At 34.5% G+C, this 25,495-nt stretch overlaps 1 pseudogene; it reads left to right on the top strand.

The window, feature by feature from the left end:
* The first annotated feature begins 11,010 nt into the window (after positions 1–11,010).
* Positions 11,011–11,515, top strand: LOC140513543 (high mobility group protein B3 pseudogene; annotated as a pseudogene).
* Positions 11,516–25,495: the final 13,980 nt, after the last annotated feature.

The following is a 25,495-nucleotide window of genomic DNA, read 5'->3' as shown; positions in this document are numbered from 1 at the left end:
TGGCTTCTTATCCTTTGCTCTCTTTTCTCTCTGTGTTTTTTTTGTGTGTGTTTTCTTTTTTGTCTGCATATCATCCTCTGATTGCCTCTGGTTCCCCTTCTCCCTGCTGGTTACTAGTTACTCTGGCCCATTCCTTTGTTTGAACATGGAGAATGAAACGGAAAAGTCCCATCCCTGGCTGTAGAAAAATTTCTAGGTGTGAATTTATAAACTCCTTTCCCCAGTACCTGTACTCTTGAATTTTAGGGGGAAAGGGGATTATCCAAAGCAAATATCTGTTATTTAATCAAAGTAGTCAGTTAGTGGGGTGGGGAGAGTGGGAACAACTCTCTCTACTGATACAAATAAGTAACTTGCCCCTTTGGTCACATATCTAGTATGAGTCAAAGGTAGGATTGGATTTCAGATCTTCTTGACTCCCAGTGGGACCCTCTTTTATACACTGTAGTGGGTTGCCTCTGTTTCTAATCTATATCAATTATATTGAACGTTCTTTTCTGATGGGAACAAGGCATTATATATAAATAGTGTGGCATTTTCTAGATTGTTCTTTTTTTCAGTAACCTTCAGAAATGCATTTTTCTTCCTTATATAGGGTTAATGGAGGTGACATGGGAAAGGAGGAAGATAGAGAAGTTGTATCAATTTGACAAAGAAAATATTTGGTTTCATAGGGTTTGCTAGACAATAAAACACTATGGATGTCACAGTTTTAATATTTTGATTCAATACAAATTTGGGGCTCAGTTGAGTTTGCACAGATGTGGTCAGAAATTGAGTCATGAAGGGGGGGTGTGAATGTCAAATTATATATATAAAAGCAAATCTCTGTCCTGGTAACCTGTGGATTTTATTATGAACTATTTCTTGTTGACTCTTACTTTCACTTCTCAATAAATTATTTATTCTTTTGGAACTTTGGCAGGTCTTTTTCACGCTTGATTCAGTTCTGCATGACAAGTGGAATGGAATATGAGTTGGATTTGTGGATTAGACATATCTAAGATGTAGTGTCTCAATGGGCCCCTTTCTCTCTCTCCTGACACTGCCTGTACCACAAATGGATTTTTCACATGATAAATGATTCTTTATAACTCGTTATTGTTTGGCTCTCAGAACATGTATTAAAAGTGTGGCAAGGTTAATTGTGAGCTCGAAATGCAATTAACACAGTACCCTTACTACTCATTTTCTGTCATTTAATTGCCTCCCTCACAGACACATATCCCATGACCTTCTAATCAACTAGGTCCATCACAACCTTGACCCAACTTACCTTTCTCCTTTAGACGTGTTAGGCTTCTTAGGACCAATGAGTTAAGAGGTGGAAAGGATGTTAGTAAAAATCCCGCTCTAGAACTGAAGAAACTTGGGCCTTAGAAAGGTAAAGTGACTTGCTTAAGGGTGCATAGCTAATTACAATGTTATCTAGACAGAGCAGAATTATATATGCCCAAATTGGAACCAGTGGTGATTTTGGAGATCAAGAGTTTCTTGTTACATGTATTGACCCCTTTATGTTATTTCAAATATTTAAATGGGTTAAAATTTGAGTGGTAATAGTTTCAGTCATAGCTCTCAAATATCTAAAGATAATTTGGTGAAAAGTTAACTAAAAATGGAATATAGATGCCATATCTGTTTTTATATGACATGCATATTTATTATTTATGTATATATGTATGTATATATATGCGTGAATATGAAACACACATACATATACATAGAATGTTTCAAAAGTCTTAGTGTAGTGTTAGACAAGTAGACAGATATGTGAAATTACTGTATACAAACACACACATATATCTACATATACATACATATACACACATACACATATACATACACATACATATATATGTATATATGCAATATGAATCAATGGGTAGATTCAGGCCTCATGGTCTTGGACTTAGGAAGACCTGTGTTCAATTATTTCCTCTGGCACATATTGTCTGTGTCAAGAAACTATAGGCAAACATTTTAAATAATGGTTGTATTATTAATGTGCAATAGTAGAGGGAATTTCCCTACTAGGAATCCCTTACTCCAATGAAATTAGAGACCTAAATGAAAAATTTCTGTTTTATAGTTTGAAAATATTCAGAATGCTTCCTTGGTTGTTCATGAAGGAAGTAAAATAGTAAAATGTATTTCATAATTTTTTTTCCAATGAGTTTTATAATAATTACAGAGTATACCATTTGTGCTACATTTAGGACCAAGTATTTTGTTGCAGAAGATCTTCATTTATCTTGCCTTGTTAAAATAAGAAAAAAAGTTACAAAGTAATTTTGCAATCAGATTATAAGAAGTTTTCTGATTTCAGAGCAATGAAAAAAACTACAACCAAGAAGTATTTTTCTGTCTCTTCTTTTCATTAATATAGTAGCTATCTGTACAAATTACATACAAACACAATCAAAACTAAAATAAGATTGTATGTGAAAACTAAACTTTCATAATATTTTAAATATGCATATTCACTTTGACAGAGTGGTAACAAAAATATTCTACTTGTGTCTATGATTTCCTCTGAATTTTCCATTTGTACTGTTTTTACATCCAGTTTTAATGGATAAAGGATAATCATCTCAGAGCTATTTTCAGACTAGTATTTTTTATGTTTATTTATTTATTTTTAGTTTGCATTATTCATTTCCACAAAATTTTGAGTTCCAAATTTTCTCCTGATCTCTCCCCTCCTCACACCCCCAAATGCCTTGCATTCTGATTATTGCTTCCCTCAATATGCCCTCCCTTCTATCACACTTCTCCCTTCCCTTATCCCCATGTTCTCTCTTTTCTTGTAGGGCAAGATAGATTTCTATACTCCATTACCTGTATTTCTTATTTCCCAGTTGTATGCAAAAATAATTCCCAACATTTGTTCCTAAAACTTTGAGTTCTAACTTCTCTCTTTTCTTCCCTCCCCACCCATTCCCACTGAGAAGGCAAGAAATTCAATATAGGGTATATATGTGTAGCTTTGCAAAAGACTTCCATAATAGTCATGTTGTGTAAGACTAACCATATTTCCCTCCATTCTACTCTGTTTCCCATTTATTTTGTTCTCTCTTTTGACTTGGTCCCTCCTCAAAAGTGTTTGCTTCTAATTACACCCCCTTCTCATTTGCCCTGACTTCTATCATTCCCCTCCCCATCCCACTTGTCCCCTTCTCCTCTATTTTCCTGTAGCGTAAGATAGATTTTCATACCAAATTGAGTAAACATGCTATTGCCTCATTGAGCCAAATGTGATGAGAGTAAGCTTCATTTTTTCCCTCTCACCTGCTCCCTTTTCTCCTTCATTGAAAAAGCTTTTACTTGCCTCTTTGATGAGAGATAATTTGCCCCATTCCATTTCTCCCTTTCTCCTCTCAATATATTCCTCTCTCACCCCTTAATTTTATTTTTTTAGATATCATCCATTCTTATTCAACTCACCTTGTGTTGTCTGTCTATATGTGTGTGTGTGTATAATCCTTCCAATTGCCCAAATAATGAGAAAAGTTTCAAAAGTTACAAATACTATCTTTCCATGTAGAAATATAAACAGTTCAACTTTAGAAAGTCCCTTACGATTTCTCTTTCCTGTTTACCTTTTCATGCTGTTCTTGATTCTTGTGCTTGAAAGTCAAATTTTCTTTTTAGTTCTAGTCTTTTCATCAAGAATGCTTGAAAATCCTCTATTTCATTGAATTACCATTTTTTCCCCTGAAGTATTATATTCACTTTTGCTGGGTAGGTGATTCTTGATTTTAATCCTAGTTCCTTTGACTTCTGGAATATCATATTCCAAGCTCTTCAGTTTCTTAATGTAGAAGCTGCTAGGTCTTGTGTTATACTGATTGTGTTTCCACAATATTCAAATTGTTTCTTTCTAGCTGCTTGCAATATTTTTTCCTTGACCTGGGAACTCTGGAATTTGGCTAGAATATTCCTAAGAGTTTCTGTTTTCAGATATGTTTCAGGAGGTGATTGGTGGATTCTTTCAATATTTATTTTGTCCTCTGGTTCTAGAATATCAGGGTAGTTTTCCTTGATAATTTCATGAAAGATGATGTCTAGGATCTTTTTTTGATCAGTGCTTTCAGGTAGACCAGTCATTTTAAAATTACCTTTCCTGGATCTATTTTCCAGGTCAGTTGTTTTTCCAGTGAGATATTTTACATTGTCTTCTATTTTTTCATTCTTTTGGTTTTGTTTTGTAATTTCTTGGCGTCTCATAAAGTCATTAGCTTCCATCTGTTCCATTCTAATTTTTAAAGAATTATTTTCCTTCAGTGAGTTTTTGAACCTCCTTTTGTATTTGGCTAATTCTGCTTTTTAAAGCAGTCATCTCCTCACTGGCATTTTGTACCTCTTTTGTCAATTGAGTTAGCCTATTTTCTTCAGCATTTTTTTGGTTCTCCTTCAGCAAGCTGTTGACTCACTTTTCATGATTTTCTTGCATTGCTCTCATTTTTCTTCCCAATTTTTCCTCCACCTCTCTTACTTGATTTTCAAAATCCTTTTTGAGCTCTTCCTTGGCCTGAGACCATTGCATTTTTATTTTGGAAGTTTTGGGTACAGAAGCCTCTAATGATATGAATTGTTCTTCCTCATCCAAAAGGATGCAAGAAAATACCTGTTCGCCAAGAAAGTAACCTTATATAGTCTTGTTTTCTTCCCTTTTTTGGGCATTTTTCCAGCCAGTTACTTGACTTTTGAGTCCTTTATCAAGAGGAGGGTATACTCTGGGGACCTGGAAGTTTTTCTCCAAGAAGGTACAATCAAGAGAGAAGAGTTTGCTTCTCTCCTGAACTGCACTCTGGTCTGAGAGCAACCAGAAGCACTCTATCCTGTCCAGGATCTGCCAGCAGGGTTCCCTCTCCAGAGCCACCCCCAGTTCCGTTTCCAGCACTCTTCTGCAATCCAGGAGGGCCACTCAGGGCCAAAATCTAGATCAATTGCTCAATCCTCCCAGGGTCTTTAAGCAGAGAGCTCCAAAAATGGATGCTGCCACTGCAGTGGCTGCTGCTGGAGGGCCCAGACTGTGTTCCCTTCTCACTCAGGCGAAAGAACTTTCTCACTGACCTTTGAAGCAGTCTTTGGGTTTTGTGGGTTGAACAATCTGGGAACTGCTGCTTCTGGTGGGACCCTGATACCTGCTCAAGTCCTGTCCCTGCCCCACTATGTGTCCCCTGCTCAGCTGCACTCCCCTTCATGTCTGGTGCAATAGACCTTTCCTGTTGGCCTTCCATACTGTCTTGGGCTGGAAATCTCCTTCACTCTGTTGTTTTGTGGCTTCTGCTGCTCTTTAGTTTGTTTAGGGTCATTTTTTACAGGTATTTTATTTGCTATGTGTGGGAGCTTCCATGGCTTCCTACTCTGCCATATTTTTAAATTTTTAGCTGATACCTCACTAAGGATATTCTGTAGTGAGTCACCCCAGATCTGTCTTCTATTGTGGCTGTGTTTTTATGTCTGTGTTTATAATGATTGCTGCTACATGTAGCCAGAGAAACAATAGGACACAGGAAGTCAGCTGGTAGTACCCAATGGTCATTCTTTCCAATGGTTAGTGAGGATTCACACTGATCATTGAGACAACCTCTACTGAATCAAGTATAATGGGTCTGATGGGACACAAAGTAAGACTGTGTCCATTCTGTCAAACTGGATGGAACATCAGATAGCTCTATCACTAACTTGATCAGAAAACTTAGCTTCTTGAGAACATCAAGGTTTGCTCTCCAGAGTAACTAATTGTCAAGTGTACATGAGATTTCCTTCTCAACAACTTCTCTGCAAAGTTTCTGTGAGAACACACTCTTCCGTAGAGACACACTCCCGTATTATGTGCATTGGTGGGAGATTGTAACCAAGATTTATGGGTGGACTTCTATGTTTTCATTTTTCCTACTTTTGTCTTCTATTCAGTCAATGTTATTATTCTTTTTCAAAAAGAAAATTCAGATCCTAATTTATGCTTGAACTGACCAGAAAATGGGCTATGTACATTCCCTAAATTACCTGTTAAGTCCAGACGCTCCCCTATCTTCAGAGCTAGTTGTGTGATACCTTCTGAGGATCAGCAGATTTGTTTTGTTTTACACTGGCAATTTCCATCTAAGAAACCAGGTATTTGATGAGAAATATTGTCTGTAGAGACAAAGGTTCAGAGCCACAAACATTTTAGTGCTGTTAGTGCTACAGCCTCAGAGATCATGTTATCTACTTTGTTGACAATGAAATGGAAACAACAATGAAAATTTGCAATCAGAAGACCTGGGTTCAAATTCTAACTGTGACGTTTGCTAGTTCTACCACTTTGGGAAATTCACCTCATTTCTCTTGGCCTCAGTTTTCTTGTCTATAAAATAACAGGTTGGACTAGATGATTTTTAACTCCACCATTCAAGTGCATATTGCCATTTCAGATCTAGTTCCATATTGACTTTCCCTTGTAAAATCCCAGTCCAGGGATCTCTTTATTTATGTCTTGCTCACAAACTGCTCTTCTTCCTGATTTCTATATGATCTACCACCTTCCATAAATAGTATAAATTCTACCATCAAACCATATGTTGACAGATGAACAAATGAATGAATGAAAAGCATTTAAGTGTTTACTAAGTAGTAATCAATGAGAATACAAATAGAAAAGTAAGACAGTTCCTGACCCAGGGGAGCTTATATTCTAAACATATGTAGGGGAGTAGTGGTCAGAGAAAGGAATTATACTATCAATTAGCACTTATATAGCACTTTAATCATTTTTATAAATTTTGTATAATATATGTTAACTAGATACTATTATTGCCTCCATTTTATAGATGGAGAAACTAAGGCACAGAGATATTAATTGACTTGTCCAGAGTCACACAGTTAGTAAATGTATGAGGCAGGATTTAAACTCCAAATCTGGCACTCTATGGATGACCTAGATGCCTCAGTACTGTAATCTGGAAAATGACAAGGATGGTGAACAGTAGTTCGGTCCACTGATTTTCCTGTTACAAAGATAATGGTGTTATTGATCTGATTGCAATCAAAGTTTTCTGAGAGAGATAATGATAAAAAAGAGGGTGAAGAGGGCCATGGAATGGCTGAAAATATCTGGAGTTGCATGGTCCTAGGGAGTATAAAGTCATGTGGCTTAGCTCCACCCAAGACTGGTCTCCTTTCATTGGGGTTGAGAGGATGGAAAGGCAGGAAGAGCAGACACAGATTGGAAAATGGCTATGATGAAGGAAATGAAATAGGTATGATAGTAGAAGAATGTGAGAGTGTGGTCACTGATTATAGTCAGGGCAATAGCATGATGGCAGTAGGTGGGTCAGAACCGAGGAGGAATCAAGTGATGAGTGACCAACAGTGGCAATTTGGAGCAACAGGAAATGTCAACTACAAAAAATAGGAAGAGTTGGTCTGCTGATATAAAGCACAACACAGGCACATCAGACTATTGTGGCAAGCTCAAAAAAAAAAAATAAAGAGTCAATTTGGCTAAAATCTCTTAGAGTTGTTGAGGTATTAACTTGTCATTGGAACTGCAAACAATATTTGATTCCTACTTAGGTACTTCCTACTTTATTTATTCCTATGGAGTAGAATCCTTTCAAATCAATATCCAACCAAGAATAAAAGTAACTTCACAACCTGAAGGTCTTAATTTCATTATGTCCTTTAATCAGTGTGATTTGATCTAATCAGCACACTAAGCATGTCTTATGTCCAGGGCATTGTTCTGGGCATGTGAGTCACATAGATGACAGCCTAATCTCTATCCTCAAGGAGACTTCAGCTTAATGGGGAAAGCAGGGGATGTCATGATAGGGATACAGGCTAGATCTGACCCTAAGTCTGGGCTCCAAACTCAATACTCTCCCTTATCTCTATAACTAATTCCCTGTGTTTTTGTTTGTCCTTCATTTTTGAAGAGGACCAGGACCTCAAGGAGGTGTTTCCCTAAATGAACTATGACAAATCATATTATCTCACTGATCCCTAGTTTCCTCAACTTAAAAAAAGTACATTGGTCTAAATGACCTCTGAGGCCCTTTCTGCTCTTACATTTTATGATTCTGATTTTGAGTACTGTATATATTAATTAAGGAGTGTGCCTGTAATATTTAACAGCTGGTTCTTGGGGGGGGAAAATATATATATGGTGCATTTTTAAGTTTAATTTGCATTACTAACATTTTCTCCGTCATTTTAAGTCAAGACAATCAACAAAACAGCAAATCAAGTCCTAATTTGTAGCATTCATTGATTTCCAGCATGTAAATAGTCACACTGAAATTTTAACAATCAACTCTTGAAAGCTGATATGAACTGGCTCTCTCACAGCACTGAAAGTATGACTCATCTCAGTGTGATGATGACTTTAGTTTGTCAAAAGTCATGCCAGCAGAGTAAAACCTCTGGCAGCTCCTGGCAGATGGGAAAGGCCTTAGGAATAGACCTTGTGGTATTAATGGTGGGGTTCACACTGAGGGTATCTTAGGTTCTTTAAGTTTCAGAGAAGTATATTCAAAGCACAGTTTCATCAGCTTCTTTTAGATGATTTCTTAAAAAGATAATCTAAAATTGCATATTAAAAATATTGTTGGTGATTAAGTAGGACATTGAGTTAATGTAAGGAAAAATATATTAATTAGCTAGAAAACTGTAGTTTCAAAGCTGATATGGATATAGTAATTGACTTAAGTTCTTAATTGACATACCATGTCTAACCTTTAAATCTTGTTGCAAAAGAGCCAAGGTTCAAATGGACTAATTGCTTGAAGAATATTAAAGAACTGCCGATGGGCTCTGTTGTCAATGCTGTCAAACTCTACTCCTAGGATGTATGGAAAACGAACAACTTATAATGAAATACTATAGGAAATATATCAGATAGTTGATGATACTTTCCCAAGAAAGCAACTTGCCAGCACAAGTATTCCATTTCTTGGTCCAGAATTCACTCTTAATGGAACAACTATTTTATATGCATTTTACCTCTGTAGGTGTTGTTATAGGGCATTTCTTTCTGTCTTGCCAAGGGCACTGATTCTGATTTCTTATATGCTTAGAGTCAGAGCTGGATGATTCTGATTTGTGAAAAATATTCACTATTGTAATTATTCAAAGAATATTGGTCAAAATTTTCTGTTTTAACATAGGACCTGTTTCAAGAGAGAAACAAACATTTTAGGGGTAAGCACATTGCAATTATTTGAAAAAAGTGGATATTTCATTGATCCCAAACAATAGAGTTAGTTGTATTTCAAAAGTAATGTTTATATAACCTAAATAAGAAAATAGGACTGGAAAAAAAGAAGCTAAAATGGCTAGAAGCATGAAGCCATTCATGAAAATTATAAGTGGTCAAAAAGAGATTTTTGATAAGGAAGAACTTCTAACCATAGGATCCTAAAAAGTGAAAAGAGCTACTGTACAAGCTAGTGAGTTCTCTATTACTTGAGGTCTTTAAAAGTAGAATCAGTATCATTTGTTGGAATTCTGGTAAAGGGCAGTTGTGTGTAAGGGAAATGGTTGAACTAGGTGACCCCTGTGATTCCTTCTTAGAATGTTTTTATTCTAAGATGGTGTAGTATTTGTATGCCTGGAATATGTAAGTAACATATGCATTTTTACTGCCATCTTGGAATGGCAAGAGCTGTTTAAATTATTCATCAGTAAAACAAGGAGTTTGGATGAGATGACTTCAAAGGTTCCTTGCATCTCTATGCCTATAATTCTCTGTATGTCTTGTGCTACATGGAAACTGAATATTATTTAACCAAAATCTTGAACATTTCTATGGACCAAAAAAATTATGTTATCTAGATACCAGTTCTAGCTACACTTTTCACTGGTTGCTAATTCATAGTTTTGTTTAAATTTTTAAAGATACTTTTGCTTATAACAAAGATGAATGGAGGCAACACTTGGCTATCATGGAAAGATTACTCTTATTCCCCACTTCACTCTGGAATAAATCAAAATATTTTGAGCAATATAACACAAAATGTGCTGAAAATATTGGGTGGAAAGTATAGTACAATAGAAGCAACATTAGTTAGGGACAAAAGATTCAGGCTTTTCTTGCCTCTTCCACTTATGACCTAAAATCTTCATGACCTTCAATTTCTTCATTTGTAAAATGAGGAAGTTGATGGCCTCACAGGTTCTTTCCAACTCTAGATCTATTATCCTTTAAATTGTTATGTCAACCTTTTCCTTCTTAAAGGAAGAAAGGATGAGGATGCAAAAGCTGGAAGGAAAATATATAAGATTGGCAAGTAGGCATAAGAGAAATCTAAGAATAATATGAGGACAAGTGCAGTATGTTCAACCTATCAAACAAACTGACAATTTTTCCCCCCTCATTTAAATCTCATTTGCTAATAAGAAGTCATTTTTCTTTGTAGATCTGTTTCTCTTTATATGCATCAGAATGTAAGCACAGTAAATACTGTTAAGATAGAAGCATGGAGATGAGGAAGGCTCATCTTGAGTGACTCCAGCTGAGGTAGTCATGTAAAAGTTTTCCCATTATAGCTTTGTCTATTTGTGACTCCTCTGCCTTAATCAGAGGAAACATGAATTGTGCTGTTTTCTGAATGATAATACTCATATAGCATTGGATAGAATTTATGACATATCTTTTCTGAACTTTAGAATATAACTGTATCCTGGGATAAAATGAAATTAAAGATTTCTTGTGAACAGATTTCTCCAGTTTCAATTATTAGCTCCAATTGTGAATGTCTATTAATGCTCCACTGGTACAGAAAGAAGCAGCTATTCCAGATCATTGACTTAATCCCTATTAATTTTTGGTTAGGGGTATTATATAGACTAGCTAACAATACAGTTACACACTAGAGCTGGCTAAAGGTGACCCAAAGAAACCAAAAGGCAAAATGTTTGCTTATGCCTTCTTTGTACAAACATGCCGTGAGGAACACAAGAAAAAAATTCAGAAGTTCTTGTCAATTTTGCAGAATTTTCAAAGAAGTGTTCAGAAAGATGTCTGGAAAGGAAAAATCCAAGTTTGATGAAATGGCAAAGGCTGATAAGTGGCTGTACGACAGAGAGATGAAGGATTATGGACCAGCTAAAGGAGGGGGAAAAAAAAAAGGATCCTAATGCTCCCAAACGGCCCCTGTCTGGCTTCTTCCTATTCTGTTCAGAATTTCGCTCCAAGATAAAAATCTACAAACCCTGGAATATCCATTGTGGATGTAGCAAAAAATCTTGGTGAGATGTGGAGTAATCTGAGTGATAGTGAAAAGCAGCCATATAACAATAAGGCAGCAAAACTGAAGGAAAAGTATGAAAAGGATGTTGCTGATTATAAGTCCAAAGGAAAGTTTGGTAGTGCAAAGGGAACAGCTAAAGCTTTCGGAAAAAGGTAGAGGAGGAAGAGGAGGAAGAGGAAGAAGAAGATGACGAAGATGAGGAAGATGATGAATAAAACTATATTATTTGTCTTAAATATCATAGAGTTGGGGAAACACTAAAGCACCTTTATTGATACAGTGTCTACTATAATTGTACCATTTAACTTTTAAAATTGGGAACAGGTGTTCTAGACATTTTACCTGGTTTATATGTTACAGGTATAGGTGTTATGAGCACCTTTAAACTGTATCAAAGTTGTACATATTTCCAAACATTTTTAAAATAAAAAAGGAAATTTAGTGTTAAAAAAATTTTTTTGGTTGGGTATTTTCACTATTCCCTATTTTTGCTTTTGTTTTACTTCTTCAGAGAAGGACAAGTGAAACTTGTGGAAGTATGCAACTTTCATTAAGCTTTTAACAGGTTTAATAGGGTCCTTTTAAAAAAATAATTTAATTTTAGCTTTTAACATTTACTTTTAAAAGATTTTGAACCCTAAATTTCCCCCCTTCCATGTTCCTTCCCCACAATGGCATGCAATCAGGTATAGGTTATACATGTACAATCATATTAAACATATTTCCATATTAACCATATTGTGAAAGATGAATCAGAGCAAAAGGAAAAAAAAGAAGGAAAAAACCAAAAAAACCACACAAAAAAGTATTCTTTGATCTGCATTCCAACTCCATAGTTCTTTTCTCTGGATGTGGATAACATTTTCCATCATGAGTCTTCTGGAATTATCTTAGATCATTGCCCATTAGAGCTAAGTTTAACAAAGTTAGTCATTGTACAATGTTCTCGTGGTTCAGCATTAAATTCATGTAGGTTTTTCCAGGATTTTTTTGAAATATGCCTGCTCACCATTTCTTATAGCACAATAATATTCCATTATATTCATATATCACAAGTTATTCAGTCATTCCCCAATTGATGGACATCCCCTCAAGTTCCAGTTGTTTGCCACCACAAAAAGAGTTGCTATGAATATTTTTGTACATATGGTTTCTTTTTCCCTTTATTATGGTCTCTTTAGGGTATAGAACTAGTAGCACTATTACTGAATTAAAAGTTATGCAAAGTTTCATACCCTTTTGGGCATAGTTCCAAATTATATCTAGACTGTGTACCCATTTGGACTTTATTCTGGTATACAGTGTCCGGTGTTGGTCTATGTCCAGTTTCTGCCACATATTTTCTAGTTTTCCCAGCAGCTTTTGTCAAACAATGAATTGTTTTCCAAGTTTGGGTCTCTGGGTGTGTCAAAGAGTAGACTTGCTATAACCATTGACTACTGTGTCTTGTGTACCTAATCTATTCCACTTATCTATCCCCTGTATTTCTTAGTCAATACCAAGTGGTTTTGATGGGCTAGGTCGCCTTCCCTAACATTTTTTTTTCATTAATTCCTTTGATATTCTGGACCTTTTTTTATTTCAGATGAATATTTGTATTATTTTTTCCAGCTCTATAAAATAATTTTTGGTATTTTGAGTGGTATGACACTGAATAAGTAAATTAATTTAGGTAGAATTGTTATTTTTATTATGTTAGTTCAACCAACCCATGAACAATTGAAGTTTTTCCAATTATTTAGATCTGACTTTATTTGTGCAAAAAAATATCTTGTAGTTGTGTTCATATAGTGTCTGAGTTTACTTTCTCTGGTAGACTCCTGAATATTTTACAGTATCTACAGTAGCTTTAAGTGGGATTTCTCTTTCTGTCTCTTGCTGTTGGGCTTTGTCAATAATATATAGAAATGCAGATGATTTATGTGGATTTATTTTGTATCCTGCAACTTTGCTTAAGTTCTTTATTCTTTCAAGTAGTTTTTTAATTGATTCTCTAGGATTCTCTAAGTATATCATCATATCATCTGCAAAGAATGATAACTTAGTTTCTTCTTTGCCTATTCTAATTCCTTCAATTTCTTTTTTTTTCTCTTATTGCTAAAGCTAATATTTCTAGTACTATATTGAAAAACAGAGGTGATAATGGACATCCTTGTTTCACCCCCAGTCCTATTGGAAATGCATCTAGCTTATCCCCATTACATAGAATACTTGCTGATAGTTGAGGGTAGATACTATTTATTATTTTAAGGAAGGATCCATTTATTCCCATGCTCTTCAGTGTTTTCAATAGGAATTGGTTTTGTATTTTGTCATAAGCTTTTTCTGCATCTATTGAAATAATCATATGGTTTCTGTTAGATTTGTTGTTGATATAAACAATTTTGCTGACAGTTTTCCTAATACTGAATCAACCCAGCATTCCTGGTATGAATCTTACATGATCAAAGTCTTTTATTCTTGTCATAAGTTGCTGTAATCTTTTTTGCTAATACCCTATTTAAAATTTTTGCGCCTATATTCATTAGGGAATTTGGTTTATAATTTTCTTTCTCAGTTTTGGTTCTTCCCTATTTAGGTAGCAGCACCATATTTGTATCATAGAAATAATTTAGTAGGAATTCTTCACCAATTTTCCCAAATAGTCTATATAGTATTGGAATTAACTATTCTTTAAATGTTCGATAGAATTCACTTGTAAATCCATCAGGCCCTTGAGATTTTTTCCTAGGGAGTTCATTGAGAGAATTGAGAAATTGAGTTCATTGAGAAATTGTTCAATTTATTTTTCTGAGATGGAGTTATTTAAATATTTTAATTCCTTTTCTGCTAATCTGGGCAATTTATATTTTTGTACGTATTCATTCAAATGGATGCTATTTGTAATAACTACACTGTTACTGTAAAGTGTATTGTCTTCAGTAATTTTAATGGAATTTCCCTTTCTATCTCCTTCTACTGGATTTTGTTGGTAGTGTACATAAATACTGATGGTTCATGTGAGTTTATTTTCCATCCTGCAACTTTGCTGAAGTTACTTCTTTCAACTATTTTTTAACTTGATTCTTTAGGGTTTTCAATTTATATGATCATATCATCTGTTAAGAGGGAGAGGTTTGTTTCCTTGTTGCTTCTTTGTATTCCTTCAATTTCTTTTTTTTTTGTCTTATCACTATGAGTATTTATATTGCTATAGCTAATATAATGTAACAGAGCTCACATAACAGAGACAGGTAATTTTAAGATAGGTGCTTTTGGTTCCTGTACTTTCTAGAGTTTTTATCAGGAATGGATATTTTATTTGCACAAAGACGTTTCTATAGCTATTGGTGTATTTTTGCTGTTTTTTACTTATATGGGCAATTATATCAATAATTTTCCTAATATTAAACCAGTATAATGTATAATAATGTATGATCTTTGTATATTACTGTAATCTCCTTGTTAGTATTTCATTTAAAATAATTGCATAGGTATTCATTAAAGAAATTGATAGTTTTCTTATAGTTTTCTTTGTTTTACTCTTTCTGGTTTAAGTATCAATACCATATTTGAATCATAAAATTAGTTTTGTGGTATTCCTTCTTTACCTAGTTTTTTTCAAATAGTTTGTAGGATACTGGAATTGTGTTCCTTAAATATTGTGGGGAATTCATTTGTCAATATATCTATTCCTGGGGATTTTTTCTTAGACAGCCCAGTGATGGTTTGTTGAATTTCTTTTTCAAAGACTAGGTTATTTATATATCCTATTCCACTTCTTTTAATCTGGGAAAATACATATATTATAAATAGTCACCCATTTCATTTAGATTATTGGTTTTACTGGCATATAATTGGGCAAAATAACTACTAGCATTATTTTAATTTCATCTTCCTTGGTAGTGTATATATGTCTTTTATTTTTGAAACTATCAATTTGTTTTTCTTTTTTCTTTTTAAATAATCAAATGAAGCAGTAGCATATCTATTTTGTTGATTTTCTTCATTAAAACCAGCTCCTAGTTTCATTTCTTAGGTCAACTGTTTTCTTATTTTCAATTTTATTATTCTCTCCTTTGATTTTCAGGATTTCCATTTTCATGTTTAATTGAGGATTTTAAATTTGATTCATCTTTTTATCTATCCAAGTTTTTGTTGTTAATTTTTAGTTTTCTGCCAATTCATTTTTATGTTCTTTCTCTCTCTTACGGATGTATGGTATTTAGATACCTTATTTTTCCCTTAGGTGTTGATTTGGCCAAATCCCACAAATTCTGGAAAGTTGTATCCTTATTGTCATTCTGTTTGATGAAATTGTTGGTTGTTTCTATGATTTGTTCTTTGACCCACTCATTCTTTAGGATTTAATTATTTAGTTTCCACTTAACTTTTACTCTATGCCTCCATTGCCCTTTATTAAATATAATTTTATTGCAATATACTCTGAAATTTTCTGAATATTTCTGCTTTTATGCATTTGATTGCAGGTTTTTATGCTTTAAAGCATTAATTTTTATGCTGATGCAATTTGCAGCTGAGAAAAAGGTATACTTATTTCTATTCCAATTCAGTTTTCTCCAGAGGTCTATCATATCTAACTTTTCTAAAAACCTATTCATATCCTTGTATTCTTTCTTATGTATTTTATGGTTAGTTTTATCTAACCCTGAGAGAGGAATATTGAGGTCCCTCACTAGTACAGTTTTACTGTTAATATTTTCCAATAATTCATTTAACATTTCCTTTAAAACTTTGAGCGCTGTGCCATTTGGTGCACCTATGTTTAATACTGATATTTCTTCATTGTCTATCATTCTTTTTAGTAACATACAGTTTCTTTGTTCATTCCTTTTAATTAGGTCTATTTTTGTTTTTGCTTCCTCTGAGACCACTCTTGCTTCCCTGCTGTTTATTTGTTTTTACTTTAGCTGAAGCATAATAAATTTTCTTCCAGCCCCATATTTTAGCTTCATGTGTATCTTTTTCTTTCAAGTGTATTTTTTTTTAGCAATATATTGTTGGATTCTGGTTTCTAATCCATTCTGTTATCTCTTTCCATTTTATGGGTGAGTTCATCCCATTTACTTTCATAGTTATGATTACTAATTGTGCATTCTCCTCCATTTTCTTTTCTTCTGTTTATTATTCTATCTATGTTTTTATCTCATCTGTTCCTTCAAATCTGTTTTGCTTCTGACTACTGCCTTCTTTTATCCACCCTCCCTGCTTTATCTTATCCCCTTCCTTCCTTCCCTTACTTTTTTAGGTAAGATAAATTTCTATTACCAATTGAGATTGCGCATATAGTTTCCTCCTTTGAACCAATTTAGATGTGAATAAGCTACAAGCATTGTATTCCCCATTCTCCCATTTCCCCCCACATTATAAAAGTTCTTCCTTGCATACCTCTTTTATGTGAGATAATTTCCTCCATTCTTCTTCTCTCTTTTTCCTGCTATCAAGGTATCCTTCTTTCTCTCTTTTTCAGTTTTTTTTGCATCATCCCAAGATAATTGACTCACCTCTACACTCTTTTTCTCTGTAGAAATCTTCTATCTGCCCTAATGATGATAAAGTTCTTGAAAGATGCATGTATCATCTTTCCACAAAGAAAGGTAAACAGTTTTCCCTTATTGAATCCTTTATGATTACTCTTTACTGTTTACCTTTTTATGCTTTCTTGAGTCTTGTATTTGAAACTTGAAATTTTTATTCAGCTCTAGTTTTTTCATCAGGAATGCTTGAAGTGTTCTATTTCACTAAATATCATATTTTCCTTACACTGAGGTTTGCTTTTAAGTTATGCTTGGTTGTAGTCCCAACTCTTTTGCCTTCCAAAACGTCATATCCCAAACTCTCAGGGAAAGCAATACACAATCTATGATTCCTCATAAATTTCCATGGCACCAGGGTAGCTACTAAATCTTATATGATCCTGACTGTAGCTCCATGACATTTGAATAATTTCTTTCTGACTGCTTACAGAATTTTCTCTTTGACCTAGGAGTTCTGGAATTTGACTTCAATATTCCTGGGAGTTTCATTTTGGGATCTCTTTCAGGTAGTACTCAATACATTCTTACAATTTCTATTTTACCATCTGATTCTTGAACATCAGTACAGTTTTCCTTAACAGTTTCTTGAAATATAATGTCTTTGACTATGGCTCTCAGGTAATCCAATAATTCCTAAATCATCTCTCTTTCATCTATTTTCCAGGTCAGTTATTTTTCCAATGAGGCATTTTGCATTTTCTTCTATGTTTTTTAATTCTTCTGACTTTATTTTATTGTTTCTTGATGTCTCACAGAGTTGTCAGCTTGCATTTACCCAATCTTAATTTTTAAGAAGTTATTTTATTCAGTGAGCTTTTGTTCCTCTTTTTCCATTTAGCCAATTCTGCTTTTTAAGGAGTGTTTTCATTGGGATTTTTTGTGCTTCTTTTACCAGGTTGTTTTCATAATTTTCTTCCCTTGTTTTCATTTCTTTGCCTATTTTTTTGTCTACCACTCATTTATTTTGAAAACATCTTTTAAACCTTTTCCAGAAATTCTCATTTGGCTTCTTTCCAATTTTCCTCTTTCTTTGATGCTTTGTTTTTAGCTCTCTTGATTTCATTGTCTTCTGATTTTATGCCTTGATATTCCTCATCACTTTTTATAGTCAGTTACTTTTATTTGTTTTTTTTTTACTTGCTCATTTCTCCATTTTTTCTTGATTTGAAACTTAATGTTAATGTTAGCTCTATTCTTGTCATGGAGTGGGGTACGACCCTGTCTCAAATTTTAGTCTTCTTTGTACTGGTTTTTCAGAGCTAGTTCTGGGGACTTAGAAGTTTTCAGTATTTCCAAGGTATCTGGAGAGAGATATGATCCCTACTCTCTTTTCCTTACCAAGGAAGCACTCCTGGTCCCTTGGAATTACAATTAAAAACTGTTCCTCCAGGCCCCTGTTCCTCAGAGTCCCTGATCCCTTTTGACCAAAAGTGATACTGCTCATCAGAGCTTCCACTCCCTCAAAGTGATTGCTCATCAGGACTTCCACTCCCTCTTGTCCAAAAATGCTCCTCTTCACCACTGAACTGTGACTCAGAAGAATGTGAAAGTGTATAAGTAACAGATTAGTCCAACAGTTGGCCTCAGAGCACCTAAAAATGTTTCTTTCTGTCCTTGAACTCTGACCCAGAAGTAGGTATAGGCAATAGAGGTGCCAAACAGCATGTAGTTCTGCTTCCAGTTTTAGCACAGGAGTCATCTGTAATCTCTTACTAGTTGTGAGGTCCCCTTACTGTCTCTGGCTTGAGAACTCCTGAGTAGCTGCTGCTTCTGTCACAACTACCTAGTCTCACCATGGGTGTTTCATCCAGGTGGGCTCTAAGTAAACCTCCCTTCCCAATCCCACCCCCTTGTCACAGATCTCTCTTTCTGACCTCCTATGTTGTCTTGAGCTCACTAGAAGAACGTCTCACTCTAATTTTTTTTTTTTTGGCTCTGCTACTCCAGAATGTAATTTGAGGCCTTATTTTATAATTCTTTGAAGAGGAATGTTGGGATCACTCAGCTGAGTACTTGCTCTACTCTATCATCTTGACTCTAACCCTGAAAGTCCTAGCTTATTAAATTATGATTTTCAGGTCTGTTATAGATAGACCACAGTTCTCATTTTTCTAGCTTTATTCCTCTTTCAACATACTCTGTGATCCAGCCAGTATCACTAATGTCCTTCCTCTTCATCCCACTAGATATTCCATCTCCAGACTGCTAGCATTTTTACTGGCTATTTATCTATACCCCATGTCTATAGCACTTTCCTTACTAATCACTGCCTCCCGACTTCTCTAGATTCCTTCAAGCTAAAATCTCTCCTTTTGTTATCCCCCTTAAAGCTATTGCTTTTTCTCTCTTCATTTCCCCCATATTATTCTTTATAGATCTTGTTTGTACAAAGTTGTTTGCATTTTATCTCCTTCATTAGACTTCAGGAAGTATCTTTTGTCTTTTTTAGTGTTGCCAGTGCTTATTACATTACCTAATACACAGCAGAAACTTAATAAATGCTTATTGACCGACTGTCAATGATGATTATGTGAGGATCAATGGAAACTAATTATGAAACTGTTGATGATTTCCTATGAGAAACAAGGTTATGAATAAACAGGATATCAAAGTGGATTTGCTTTTGTTAAATGTCACTTAAGAGTCTATGTCAGCATAACAAGGAGAATGGGACATCACATGGGATAGATATGAAAGAGAGGGTAGATAGTACACAATCTGATGTGATTCCTCTTAAATTTCCATGGTACTAGGGTTCTGGACTACAGATCCATACAATGGACACAATTTTTTGAGCACTTATTCTAGAGTAGTAGTGGGGGCAAGAGAGTATAAATGATGCTGGTGAATTATTAATCAACTGGAGCCTTTAAGTGTTTTGAAACAGACCATATAGTGTCAATGCGTGCTGTGAGAATAGGAAGAGACTGTTGCTCATTCATTTCAGTCATATATGACTCTTTGTAAGCCTATTAGAAATTTTCTTGGCAAAGACAATGAAGTATTTTGCCATTTCTTTTTACAGCTCATTTTGCTCATGAGGAAAAAAAGGTTAAATGACTTGCCCAGGCTCACACAGCTAAGAAGTCTCTGAGGCTGGATTTGAACTCAGGTCTTCCTGACTCTAGGCTCAGTACTCTACCTGCTGGGCCACCTGGTTGTCAGGAAGAGGGGCAAGTTAATTTATAAAGAATAGTGAATCTGTTCTGTCCATTATTTAAGGACCTGATTGATTCTTGCTGTGTACATTTATTGTGAAAATGTGTTTGTATAGGGGAGTGTTCATGGGCATATTTGTTTTATCTACTTGGTTGTTACTCTAGAGCCCAAAATGAAAACTAGTACATGTTGATGATAATGTTTTGGGTATATCCAGGTATTAACTGGCTTAACTTAGTGCCAATCACTTTATCCCTAGATAAGAGGTTTTCAGAATAGGCATCAGCACAGAAAATCCTAAAGAACTGACATGCTGTCAAACAAAAATTAGTCTGATATTTTTTGATTAGTAGTTGATAATATGGGAAAGTTAATGCAGATCTCATCATATTTTCTTTAAAGTTATCTTATATTGTTTTTTCATTTCCAGTTTATTCCATATTAAATGCCACTGAACTATTCTTATTTTTACTTGCATATGGCCAATTTCCAGTTGGAATCTGAAAGCTGTTTATCTTCCCAAGAATAAAATTCTATATTTCTCCTTATCATCATTTATATAGGAGTAGGGAATACTTTCTTGGCATGGGAAAGTTTAGAATAGTCAGACTCAAAAATATTCTATATGAGAACTGTTTTAAGGAACAAAGAATGCCTGGCCTGGGAAATAAATAAAAAAGGATTTGGGGAGAAGCTGCCTTCAAATATGAAGGGGACAAGATGGATTGTGTAACATAAATTAGTCTTTTTCTGTTTGATCCCCAAGAGCAGAACTAGAACCAGTAGATGCAAGTTACCAAGAGGAAATTTAAACTTAATATAAGAAAAACTTCCTTACAATTAGAACTGTCCAGAAAAGGAGAGTTTGCTACTTGGGAGTGGTATAATCTAGAATTTTCACGAGGAAGCTGGAAGCCTGTCAGGTATATTATTGTTTCAGGTAGAGAACTAGCTAGATGATTTCTAAGGTTTCTTTCAGATCTAAGATTCTGTGGATTCCATTTGTTTCCAGCATCTTCCTGAGGTCTCTTCTGATTCTGCATTCACTAAGGCAATCATCCCACTACATGCATAAGAACAAAATTAAAGTAATATATCTAATTGTATATTTCACATCCAAAAACAGACATGGAGAGTTTGAATAAACTTCATAGAATCACAAAAATGAGGAAAGGAATGGGGAAAAAAGTTTAAACTTCGTCCTGCCAACAGACTTCATTTGTTTTCCATGTACAATACTAAGAAGGGAACCTACTGCATGGTGAATTCTTTGGGCAAGAAAAGTTATGAAACAAAGAAAAATGCAAAATGGCCCTCAGTTCTGTGTGTCTTTCTTTTGCTTTTTTCAGATACTTAGGAAGAAAAAAAGAAAAGGGAATTAGAGGATGTTTAGGGTTGCACAATTTTTAATGTATTTATAAACATTAACCTTTTGATATTTTAAATGAGAAATCTTTATTCAGTGTTCAACTCATGGACACATTACTAGAAAATCTAAATCATATCAATCTTGAAACTCTTGCTACAGAAGAAAACTGAAGGAAAAAGGAAGTTGCAGCTAAATTCAAAATGATAGGCACTTCTTAGAGAAACAGTTAAAAGAGTCAGTGAAGTTCATTTGGCCATATGTCCAAAGCTAACAAGAAACATTATTTCCTAGGATGCTTGGTTGTCAATACATTGAGTTGTCTATCATGATAAGTAGTTGCAAAAACATCACCTTACATAGAATTATAGTTTACATGTCTACATTTGTTACACAGAATGAAGAAATAGAGAAATTCTATAAAGAAATTGATAGGACCCTCTAAATTAGAGTAGCTTCAATGCAAAGGAAAACAGAGGACATGGTGACAAAAACTATGTTATAAACTATGGTTCTTGAGGAAGGGATGATATATCAAGGGTTATTAGACTATACAGAAGACTAATGATAATGAAGACTTTCTCCTACAAAATCATCAGAAAGTATTGGACACAGCTCAAGAAGTGCAAATATTTAAAAATGAAACTAATTATTCTTAATATATAGGAAAATGTACTTATTTATGAAAGTCTTTTCTAAATTAGCTTTGTGTGGACAGTCAAATTAAACTTAAGGGTGTTTGGCTGGGGATTTTAAATTATTCTTTTTTTTTGAAGTTGCATGCTCAATTTATCATTTAGAGATATAAATATTACATTTAGTATTTCTTTGGTCACATCTCACAAATTCTGGGATGTTGTCATTCTGTTTAATGAAATAGTTGATTCTGATTTATTCTTTGACCCACTCATTCCTTAGTATTAGAGTACTTGGTTTCTAATTAACTTTTAAACTATATCTCCATGGTCCTTTATTGAATGTAATTTTATTTCATTGCATTCTGAAAAGGGTGTATTTAATTATTTCTGCTTTTCTGCATTTGCTTGTGATGTTTTTATGACCTAAAATATGATTAATTTTTGTTTAAAAGTACAACTATGTATAGTTGAGAAAAAACTGTAATCTTTTCTATTCCTATTAACTTTTCTCCAGAGGTCTTTCATATCTAAGTGTATCTTTTTCTACCTTTTCTAAGTTTCTATTCATCTCTTTGAATTCTTTCTTATTTATTTCATGGTTAGATTTATCTAGCCCTGAGAGGGGAAAGTTAAGGTCCCCTATTGAGTATACTTTTACTGTCTAATTTTCCTGTAATTCATTTAGTTTTTCCTTCAAGAATTTGATGTTATGCTATTTGGTAGATATATATTTAATATTGATATGACTTCATTGTCTATGATTTCATTTAGCAACACGTAGTTCCCCTGCTTATCCTTTTAATTGTATGTATTTTTGCTTTCCCTTTGAGTTCATGGTTGTTACCCCTGCCTTTATTACTTCAGCTGAAGCATAGTTGATTCCGTTTTAGCCCATATTTTAGCTCCCTGGTGTCTCTCTGCTTCAGGTGATTTTCTTGTAAACAATGTATTGTTAGATTGTTGTTTCTAAAGTATACTGTTATCTACTTCTGTTTTATGGGTGAGTTCATACCATTCATCTTCAATTTTGCCAGTAGAATAGTCTTGGTTGTAAATTCCACCTCTTTTGATTTCTGGAATGTCATATTCTAAATCTTCTGGTCTTTCTTGTGGTAGTTGCTAAAGTTTGTGTTATAGCCTGACCATGGCTCCATGTTATTTGAAAGGTTTATTTTTGGTTGCTTGAAATATTTTCTCTTTGTCCTGGGAGGTCTGGAATTTGTCTATAATATTCCTGAGAGTTTGCATTTTGAGCTCTGTTTCAGAGGTGAATGATGGATTCTTTCTATTTCTATTTTATCCTCTGGTGTCCTTGACAATTTCTTTAAAAATGATGTCCAGGCTTTTTATTTGATTATGGCTTTCAGGTAATCTATTTATTCTTAATTTATCTCTCCTTGATCTATTTTCCAAGTCACTTGTTTATCCAATGAGATATCTCATATTTTCTTCTATTTTTTTTCTTCTTTTGATTTTTTTTTTAAGTTGTTTATTGGTGTCTAATGGGGTCATTAGCATCCGTTTGCCCCCATTCTAATTTAAGGACTATTTTTTCCTCAGTGAGCATTTGTGCCTTTTTCCATTTGCAATTCTGCTTTTTAAGGACTTATCTTTATCAACGAACTTTCACATCTCTTTTTTCCATTTAACCCATTCTATTTTAAGTTATTTTCTTTAGTATTTTTGTTCTTAGTAACCAGCATTAATTATCTTCTCATCATTTTCTTCAATTTCTTTGCTTTCATTTCCTTTCATTTCTTAACTATCTCTTATCTATCACTCTTATTTGATTTTAAAAATAATATTTTTTAGCTCTTCCAGAAATTCTTGTTGGGCTTCTGCTTAATTCATTTTTTTCATCTATGAGTCTTTGTTTGAAACTATTTTGACTTCATTGTCTTCTTCTCAGTTTTTAACTTGATGTCTTCTGTCACCATAGTTGGTTGATTTTCTGTTCTCAAAAAGAACCAAAATGACATCACTATGATAAATTCAAGTTTCAATATATCCAACTGTGGTTGGTCACATCAGCACAACAATGAGGTCAGCACAGTGGCTCCAGAGATCTTCAGTTTGGTGGTAAGTCTAATACCTTTTTTCTCCCATACTTTCCTTCAGAGACTCCCAAACACTGAGCTAGCTCTGGCAATGTACACGTCAACCTCATTATCAATGTGTACATCCCTGGAAAGTACACTACCAAGGTAAGTGAACTTATATACAACATTCAAAACTTCTCCATTTACTGTAACTGATGATTCCACATAGGGATGGTGTGGTGGTAGCTGATGGAGCACTTGTGTTTCCTTGGTGTTCATTGTTAGACCAAAATTAGAATAAAAAAGAGAGAACTGATGCATCTTAGCTTCAGAGATTGCATTGAGTGCATAGTCATCGACAAATAAAAAATCATGCACCAATTTTCCTTCCCTTTTGGTCTTGGCTTGTAGCCTTTTCAAATTAAAGAATTTATCATCAGTGTGGTAGCTGACCTTGATGCCATGTTCACCCTCATTGAAAGCATTTGACAACAGGGCTAAAAATATCATGCTAAAAATCACAAGAGCAAGCACATGGCCTTATTTCAACTCCATTGGTAACTGGGAAGGCACAGGAGCATTGCCCACTATCCAGAACCTGGGAAAGCATGCCATCATGAAATTGATTTAATACTGATGAAATTCTCCGGGCACCCAAATTTTGACGTAATTTTCCATAACTAACAGTATCAGAGGCCTTGGTAAGATCTATAGACATTGTGTACAGACTTCTGTTCTACTCCTGGCAGTTTCTCCTGGAGTTGTCAGGCAACAAACACCATGTTGACTGTTCCTCTGCCTTTTCTGAAGCCACACTAGCTCTCAGGCAGATGACCATCTTCCAGGTAAAGGATCATCCTATTAAAGAGGACTCTGGGAAGAATCTTGCCAGCAATGACTAAGAAAGAGACTCCCTCCATCTAAGCCCCTCCCCCCTCATGATTGTCCCAGGACAATCTATTTCCTTTACCTTTATATGTGTGAAGAATATGTCCATATATTAAATACATAGGAAGTAAAATACCAAATTTCTTGAATGGAAGGATCAAATAATAGAAGAAAAGAAAAGAAAACTAATAGCTTTCAGAGAAAGAAAGGTACAATAAAGCAGAGAAGAAAAATTGTATTTCAAGGTAACTGAATAACCAGATTTCTTAAAGAAACTTAATTAGAGACTAGGGATACAGCATCCCCTGCTGAAAACTTCTGACTGCCTTGATTCTCCTGTTACAGTAGCTTTAAAAATCAAATAAAGAAATAAGTGAATACAAAAGTTGGGGATATTCAGAAAAAATCACGAAGTCACTGATGCATAGTCCCTTAGAACAAAAATTGTTGAAAATACGATAAATGACTTCTCATTCTTCTTCAAGTGGTTCTCCATGCTGGGCTTACTTTTTTGTGGTTATATTCATTTTTTCCCACATACTGTAAGGGATGTCAATGAATATGAAACTATTGTAGGAGAAAAAATAGCAACATAACTAGATACTTACTAGATTTGTTTTGCCAA

This window comes from Notamacropus eugenii, chromosome 7, assembly GCF_028372415.1.
Source record: "Notamacropus eugenii isolate mMacEug1 chromosome 7, mMacEug1.pri_v2, whole genome shotgun sequence".
NCBI lineage: Eukaryota > Metazoa > Chordata > Mammalia > Diprotodontia > Macropodidae > Notamacropus > Notamacropus eugenii.
This window is presented reverse-complemented; position numbering and strand designations above follow the sequence as displayed.